The sequence below is a fragment of the Myotis lucifugus genome, unplaced genomic scaffold (assembly GCF_000147115.1).
Source record: "Myotis lucifugus unplaced genomic scaffold, Myoluc2.0 scaffold_3209, whole genome shotgun sequence".
NCBI lineage: Eukaryota > Metazoa > Chordata > Mammalia > Chiroptera > Vespertilionidae > Myotis > Myotis lucifugus.
The window spans coordinates 6,883-15,690 of record NW_005874257.1 but is presented as its reverse complement, the minus strand read 5'-3'; the positions used below and the strand labels follow the sequence as shown (position 1 = coordinate 15,690).

Here is an 8,808-nt window from a genome sequence, read left to right as displayed (position 1 = left end):
GAGCCCGGTGATCGACTGCCCCAAAGAGGGAGGCCCAGGCCTGTCAAGCAATCGCACTCACACCTGTTGCCTGCAGAGGGAGGTGACCAGTGGGGGGGGGGGGGGGGGGCAGAAACGCACAGAAGTCAAGCAGTGGCAGTGGCAGCGGGAGGGGCAGGGGGGGGCCCGCTGCACGGAAGGGGGGAAGGAAAACCCTGAAAAGCCCTGATCGCTGGCCAGGCCGAGGGGCCCTACCCAAGGGGTCCTGGATGGCGAGAGGGCGCAGCCGGGGCTGAGGGACACTCCCCCTCACCCCCTGAATGGTTTCCGTGCGCTCACTGGGCCTTTAGTTTATAGCAGCATCAGAAAGCAGCCCCTCCCCCCCTCCCCTCTCCTTTACAGACACAAAGTCCTACAAGCTGACAAAACCTTAACGAAACGGGAAACAATCTAACTTCAGCCGGCAAGCACGCTCCGCAGGACCAGGTGGAATCAGGTGCCATGACTTTCTGAAGACAGAGGCATCTTTAAGAGAACAACCACGCGGTGTGGCCGGGCTGTGCTTTCTTAACTCCGAATCTGCCCATCTGTCCCCTCTTAGCAACTAGGTCAGGTGGACTAGGATGGCGGCAACATTCACGTTCACAGACAGAGCCCTCGATGAACCAGTCAGGCAAAGAAAAAAATGAATTTTTACTACCTTTCTTCAATTTTCTCTCTCTCTTTACGAAGCGAGGATATTTCTGGTAGTAGTTTAAAGCTGTGGAAAGACTTTATTATATTTTATTACAGAATTAGAAAATTTCAAAAATAATTGTTTGGAACCACAGTTAAAAAGAAACGTAATACCCCCATAAAAAAGCATTCTGGCACCTGTTAGAATTTCCCCTCAAGTTATGAAATGCAGCTTTCCAACGATTGTTATAACAGCCGTGACTATAATTTCAGCGGAATACTCATAATTTTTCTTCTGAACATATGATCATGACTCATTTTTTCTTTAATAGCTCTGTCATTTCAGGAACTACCTGCAAATTAAGAAAAAGAGTCATTAGGCCACTTGAGGCCACTGTGCCTGGTCACCACTCCTCAGGAAGCCCTCGGAGGCCACAGGAAGTGTGAAGCCCTCCTGTGCCCACGTGCCCCCCTCCCTCCTCCAGCCTCTCCTCCCGCCGCGGAGAGACCCTGACACAGGGCTGCAGGGCCAAGAGCCCACTCACTGCCGAGGAGCTTTCTGACAAATCACAACCCTCAGGCCCCGCACAAAACACAAGCCCAGCGTCTCCCGTCTGTGCCGAGTACCAGCTCCCGGCATCCTCGCCCCCCCACTGCACGCCTGCCTTCCCTTCAAAGGCCACACGAAGTCTCGCTCAGTCATGCCTCTGCCAACCTCCTCGACCTTTTCTCCTGTCTGTCCATTTGCTCACCGTTCATCTCACAAGCAGTGCCGTGCTCCCAGGCTCACAGACACGAGCCGCACGCTGACCACTGAACCATCACTATCAGCACCGAGGCCTCCTGCCACCACAGTGCTGGCCCACGGGACAGTGAGGGGACAGTGAGGGGACAGGGAGGGGCAGGCCCAGGCTGAGGGTTATTTACTGACCCTGAGTCTTCCCAGTCCAGTGGCTGCACCGGGACTTTCAGTGTGGAGCTGCCCGTGTGGGACCTGCAGGGGGATGGAGCGCAGCCGCCGGAGCAGCCACCGGAGCGCTAGCTGAGCCGCGGGTGTGACTATCCTCACCCAGGCTGCCAAGGGACAGCTGCACCCCTGGTGAGTGAGCCTCTCAATTATTTAGCAGAGCTACTCCCATTAGGTGGGAACAATGTGCTCGTACAAATTCATTACAGAGACTGTCGACACGTTTCCCCTGAGCGTGGCTCTGTCTGCGGCCCATGGAAAGGCCCTGTTCCCGCGGAGCTGGCACCCCCCTCCCACGCTCCTCAGGGGATGGGCCGAGAGCGCGTGTGCTGTGCCTGGGAGTGTAAGGTTGACCGAACAAAAAAAGACATAGATGGTGGAGGGAGAGAAACCCCCTCAACCCTTTTTGGGGCAGGAGGACCTTCTGTAAGGTTTTTAAAAACTGTGTGTTCTAAACCAAATTCATGTTTCCTTTAGAAAAAGTTGAGCTCTAGCCTGTTTTTCATGAAAAATTTAGTCCAAAAAAAGGTGTGTTTTTTTAACACAGCTATTGAGTTATTTTCTATAAGATCTTAATCCAAAATAGATAATACTAATTTTCATTCACAATGTATGAGATTTTTTTTTAAATGTCGTTATTCCTTTAACTATTTGATTTTTAAAAGACAGAGTGTGGCCCCAGTGAATACGTTCTCTAAACCACCATGTCCACTCCTGTCAGAACAACTGTAATCACCACCGATGTGACCCTCACTCTGATTTCAGCTGAGGACGCAATGTGACCGGCACGTCCAAGGTGTGGTCCTTTCATGTGAGATGCCCTGGTGCTGCCCTCCCGCCTGCAGCCCCTGGTGAGCCAGGAAGGCGGTGATGAAAGGACGGAATCAGGAGCCGGCAGTAGTTGTGTTAACAACTTGCTGAGTAATTTCCCCAAATCACAACGCTCGGGGACACAGACAAGTGAAGGAGAATGCATTTCGCTTGTAGAGACAAACGGGAAGGGCCTCTGAGGGGAAGGTGCCCGTGCTGACCCAGAGCAGCGGCCCCGCTCCATCCCCGCACCGCGTCCGGGGCATCACTGAGCAGCGGCCCCGCTCCATCCCCGCACCCCGTCCTGGGGCGTTACCGAGCAGGCAGCGCAGCGCGGGGTCATGCACTTCGGAGTAGAGGCACTCAGCGCGTCCGGAGCACACAGCGCTGGCAAAGCCCAGGCAGGAGCCAACCTCTTGCTGGACGGACCACCCGGCTCTGTCCTCGGCTGCAGGCTCTCCATGAGGCCCACGCAGCTCCCTGCGTGAGGGGTTCCTACTCCTGCAAACCCACGTCTCCCAGGGCTGGATACTACTTCCAGAGCCTCTATTCCTGCACGAGTGATCGCTGCACAAGGTGACCTAGAAGCCTGTAGGCAGGCCCTGAGGTACCAAGAGGCCAGGCCACGCAAACTGTAACCTTTACACGTGGCCAAGTGAGAACCAGGTGCTCCTCAACACCTGCGTCATTCTCTCACGCGGAGGATAACATGGGAGGCAGCAGCCGAGGAGAAAGAACACGCGAAAAATGAAGAGTGTGCCAGTGGGAGTCGTGTTCCCTCCACACTCGTCACGTCAGGAGGGACGGCTTGAACTCAGCGCAGCTCGCAGAGCGCACTTGTTGGGACAGAAGCGGGACCTGAGAGCCCCCTCTCCCCGAGAAGGGGGACCTGAGCGCCCACTCCCCCCGAGAAGCCCTGAGCGCCCACTCTCCCCAGAGAAGGGGGACCCGAGCGCCCACTCCCCCGCGCCCCCCGAGAAGCTGGGGCAGGTTCCCAGGAGGCTGATGTGACTGTCTTCACAGCACCTGCCAAATAGGAGTCCAGGTTCATGAGATGCCAAGAGCCAGATGGATATTTTAAAGACCATACAGACCCCTTAAAGGGAGAAGTATCATGCTCTAGGCAAACATCATGTATTTGTTAGGACAACTTCACCTGAAGTAGCTCAAAATTATGTTCATATATTAATATACACACACACAGACAGACACACAGATGCACAAACACACAATGTCTCCCTACACCAGCTTCCTCCCTGATCAACTCGGAGGTGCTCGGACGGCAGGAGAGCCGACAGCACCCGCGCAGCGCCAGCTTACCTTGAACAGATCGGCGACTATTCCATAATCTGCCACTTGGAAGATGGGGGCCTCCGGGTCTTTGTTAATGGCCACAATTGTCTGTGAAACAGAAACGACAAGTTTGGTCTTTGTCAAGAAAACAGACCACGTACACGGGTAGTTCTATGGGCAGGACTTTCACAGTCCGACTTCACATACAGGCCACACGACAGTGTCACTCCCAGGCCCGGAGGAGCCCTCAGAGCGATGGCCGCATCTCCCAGGACCGGAGCCTGCAGCTCAGTTAGTCCAGGAAACTGCGGCCGGAGGAACAGGCCAGAGGAACGACAGGGTCAGAGACAGTAAACAAGGGTCCCCTCTGAGCCTCAAATCCAAAGTCACACGGACAAACCGTCCGAGCCGCAGGCTCCGATCTGGGTGGAGGCGTCTCTCTTCTGGGCACAGGGAGCCTGGTTCCCTGCTACTGGCGGAGGCGAGTGCAGTGAACGCGGGGTCACCATTTTCCTGGAGACCCTGCTGAGCATCTGACAGTTTAATCATCTGAGAGCTTTTCCATCCCTCGATAGCAAAGTTACTTTTTAAAAAATATATTTTTTAATTGATTTCAGAGAGGAAGGGAGAGGGAGAGAGAGAGAACCATGGATCAGCTGCCTCCTGCACGGCCCACACCGGGGATTGAGCCCATAACCTGAGCAAGTGCCCTTGACTGGAATCGAATCTGGGACCCTTCAGTCGACAGGCCAGCGCTCTATCCACTGAGCAACACCAGCTAGGGCTCAAAGTTACTTTTAAAGAAATAGCACAAAACTGTGGGCAAGGAACCACAGAAATATTTAAGAAAAAAATATTTGGGCTGGTTAGTTTTCAGATTACTAAAAGAATATTCCTGAATTATCAACTATACATACTAGTAACTATGATAAAACCTTGCTTACACCCTAGAGCAGCCGTGGGCAAACTACAGCCTGCGGGCCGGATCCGGCCCGTTTGAAATGAATAAAACTAAAAAAAAAAAAAGACCGTACCCTTTTATGTAATGATGTTTACTTTGAATTTATATTAGTTCACACAAACACTCCATCCATGCTTTTGTTCCGGCCTCCGGTCCAGTTTAAGAACCCATTGTGGCCCTCGAGTCAGAAAGTTTGCCCACCCCTGCCCTAGAGCTTTCTTTTTAGTCCTTAAAAATCCGTGCTCTTCTTCCTTACAGAGTTTTAAAAGCAGATTGTATTCAACCACATCAATATGCATACTGTTCAGAAGTGCTTTCATTACATTGATTCGCTTGATATAATAACATCTCATATTCTTTCACCTAACTCACAATGCTCATTGGAACTGCAGCTATCAGATTTATGAAAGCAGCTATCGGATTTAAGCCAATCACGCCCAAGTCCTGTTTCAGAGCTTAACCAAAAGGACCACCAGACTGTGTGTCTCCCACACCAGACAGTGCTGACAGGGGCTGTGTCTTTCTCAGCTCAGCATCCCCAGCAGGCAGAGCAAGTACGTGCTGAGTAAACATCTGCCGACTGCGTGGACAGACGAAGTCCTGGCTCAGGTTTATTCCTGTGGGTTGCTCCCTTGTTGCTTGGGCGAGTACTATCCAGTCTAGTCCATCTCTCACCCAATCCAGCCCTGCTGGCCTGGAGCGAGCACTGTCACCAGGGTCATCTTGGCGGGCAGTCTTTTATTTTCGAGAAGCAGGATTCTGGGTATGTCTGAACTGGCCCAGCTAAAAATATGTGTCATGGTTGCTGGTGTTGGAGTGTTTTCTCCCTCTAATGCAGCAGTAACATGTTCCGCGTTGGCACTGCTGTTTTCAGAACTCAGTGAAGAACCTGCCACCCGACTGTAAAATCTGACTGGTTTTGAGGCGATTCATTTAGAGGTTACAGAAGGTAGTGCGTGTATCCTTTCACGGCAGAAGTTAAACCTGTTAAAAGTTTCATTACCTTTTATGTCAAACTTCCATCTGAACGGATAAAAGCAGGGGTGTCAGAAGCATCTCTGACTTCATGAAAGACTAAGTCCATCATTCGAACTGCACACCGTTATGATGGCTCAGTGTGCCGTGTTCGGAAAGATGTTCACAGAGCCGCTGGACAGGACTCCAGACATGTCCAAGCAGCAAGTTAAAATCAGTGTTCCCTCTGAGCACTGTGTTTTTTAAAATTACTGCAGTGTCAAGACACTCCGACTCACAAAGTGTCCGTCACACGTTACCAACAACCCAAGAAGAGGGGCCTTTCTAATGTTGGGGGGACCAGGGTGAAGCGGACAGAGAACGAGTTGTTTTCACCCACGTCTTCTACCCACAGACTCAGAGCTGAAAGGGGCCTCCACACGGGCACCGGGCAGGCCAGGAGCTGAGGTCACAGGACAGCTGGCGCTGGCGCTGGAGCTGGACTCGGGTCAGGCCTTTCTCCAGGCACAGCACTGCCCCGCCTACATCCTCAGGCCCCACATCTACATGAACGGCTGGACTCCACGCACTGAGATCAATTTTATAAACAGGAAAGTTTATCCACTGAGCAGCACTGCTGTTGTGTCATTACCTTGCTGTCTTTCATCCCAGCTAAATGCTGGATGGCTCCAGATATCCCTACAGCGATATACAGTTCCTGAAAGAAGAGAGGCGCATCATTAATATGTATTTATGTTATATAAAAGGACATTCATTACATTGTTAATCAAAATACACTTACTACATCTCACATGCAGGACAACCAGGCCAACGAGTTCTACTGTAAAGACGCTGCCGCACTAGCCCTCTCCTAGCACATTCGCAAAGCAGCATCGGAACGGGTCACAGTTCTGCGAGTCCTTCCGACACACACGTCCACATTAGACTCAACAGGTCTTCAAAGCCTCGCCAGCCCTAGCTGTTTGGCTCAGTGGATAGAGCGTCAGCCTGCAGACTGAAGGGTCCCGGGTTCGATTCTGGTCAAGGGCACATGCCCGGGTTGTGGGCTTGATCCCCAGTAGGGGATGTACGGGGAGCAGCCAATCAATGATTCTCTCTCATCATGGATGTTTCTGTCCCTTCCCCTCTGAAATCAATAAAAACATATATTTTTTAAAAGCCTCTCCATGTGCATCATAAAATACTAATAACATTGTTGCTTCATTCCAACAGTAAATGTCCATATAAATGTAATATAAATGCAATTTTCTTTAAACCCCCAGGAAGTGAATGCTGTTTGTTGACGTTAACCATGTCCCGGAGGAAGTAACAGATTCTGGGCCAAACCAACCCAGACAGGTGTCTCAGGGCCTCTCCTCCTTTCTCACCAGCAGCACAGACAGGCGGACAGGCCCACGACCACAGGACCTTCCTGACTGTCTGCAAACAAGGGTTTCTGAATAAACAAAAGCGTGAGAACAACAGCTGAGCTGAGCCCTGGGCCTGGCTGCTTTCTGAGGTTGGTGGCTCTCAGGCAGAAAGGAGGCAGTCACTGGTAGAGAATGTTGTCGGCTGCCTTCCCGTGGCTCAGGGGCATTTCTGCGCGTCAATAACATCACCACCACCACGCACCAAACCCCCACAGGAGGCCACGGAGAACTCTATGTGGACAAGGCCACCTGCCCCGAGGCACTTTCCTCTGAATCAGATAGTGAGTAAGGAAGAGAATTGGGAGACCATGAGAGGCGTGTTGAGGGGAGAACAGTAATTAAGGGCCAAAGAGTGGTGAGAGGAAGAAGGGAGCAGGCACAGAGGAAGGCGGGTGGTCCTGGTGAGATGGAAGCCCCAGCGGCCCCAGGAAGGAGGGAACCCAGAGGGCGAGCCCAGGCCAACCAAACAGCTGCAGCAGCACAGCTGGCCGTTCTCAGCTCGAGAACAGGACGGGGGAGGAGTAAAGCCCAGCCAGCGGGAGGACGGGTTACTCTGTGATGGAGACAGCGCTTCATGGCACACAAGGGCCGGCAGGAAAAGGCACAAACCCCTCCTCCTGTCAGAACTGGACAGACGGTAGCTGCAGACTCGCCCACAGAACGGGCTGAGACGAAGCTGCCGCGTCAGGTGGTTCCCCAGAGGCTGCAAGAGCACCCTGCGCTGTGGCTACGAGCCAGGCTCTGGAATCTCGCTGCCCACGTGTCAACCCCAGCCCAGCCTGACAGACAGTGACCGTGGGCCAGTTCTCTAGCCTCTGGGGCCCAGATTGCTGGTCTGAAGAACCTCAGTTATGCGAACCCTCTTCACAGGTGTCTGTGAGGCTTGTCCTTAGCTTAGGGCCCAGCTTCCCGAGACCCCACGGCCACGCGAGTTAAGGTGCGGTTCCCTCAGTGCACAGGGGGCCGCGGAGCGCCGTGCAGAGCTGAGCAGCGTGGACACGGACGGACTCTGGAGGGAAGTGTGATTCCCATCAGTCATTGCACATCTTCATCTTTATGACAGTAATTTCCAACAGATGGCAGTCAAGTCACTGGAGAATGGGGTCCTTCCCCGATTCATTGAGACAAGCTGTGTGACCAGCAGACTGCCCGCAGCCAGAACCCCGTGGTGCCAACACTGCCTTTCCCAAGCGCCCATATGAGGGAGGAGCTGAGAAGCAATGCTCGCTGCGGTTTCCTGTGTCCACATCGTCCTGTACCTTCCAGGTGGGAAAAGACACCCACCTCACGCTCACAGGCTGACCACAAGGTTCAATAAGAGGGTAACAACCTACGAACAGTTCAGGAGACACTCGCGTGTGACGGAGCGCGGGCCTCTCGCGCGGCCCCTGGCCTGGGAAGCGCAAAGGCCGAGAGGCAGGAAGCCGACACCCGCTCTAGTCACCTCTGCCCACAGGCCCCCACGTGTGCAGCCGGTGCCGGCCGTGCTGCTGCCACAGGCCTTGGGCCCAGAAGCTTTTACAAGCTGGTTTCACTGGCCCCGGCTGAGGACAAGCCCACGTGGCTGAGAAACAGGAAGACGCCGGACTGAAACGTGAGTCCTGTCGGAGCAGGCGTGTGGCCGCGGGTCTGACACCCTTGTGTTGGAGAAATCCACCAACGGGGAGCCACGGCAGTGTCCTCTGGCAGGCGACGTGGCTGGGTGCGCTCTTCAGAAGAGAGTCCTGGCTTCACTCCTG

General features: G+C 53.4%; 1 long non-coding RNA gene across 1 annotated transcript; it reads right to left on the bottom strand.

Moving 5' to 3' along the window:
- Window positions 1–728: 728 nt before the first annotated feature.
- Window positions 729–6,387, bottom strand: LOC106695808. Its single transcript, XR_001346817.2, has 3 exons — window positions 6,292–6,387; window positions 3,752–3,832; window positions 729–1,007 (listed from the first exon to the last, which is right to left on the bottom strand). It is a non-coding gene; the product is annotated as an uncharacterized LOC106695808 (long non-coding RNA).
- Between the last annotated feature and the right edge of the window lie 2,421 nt (window positions 6,388–8,808).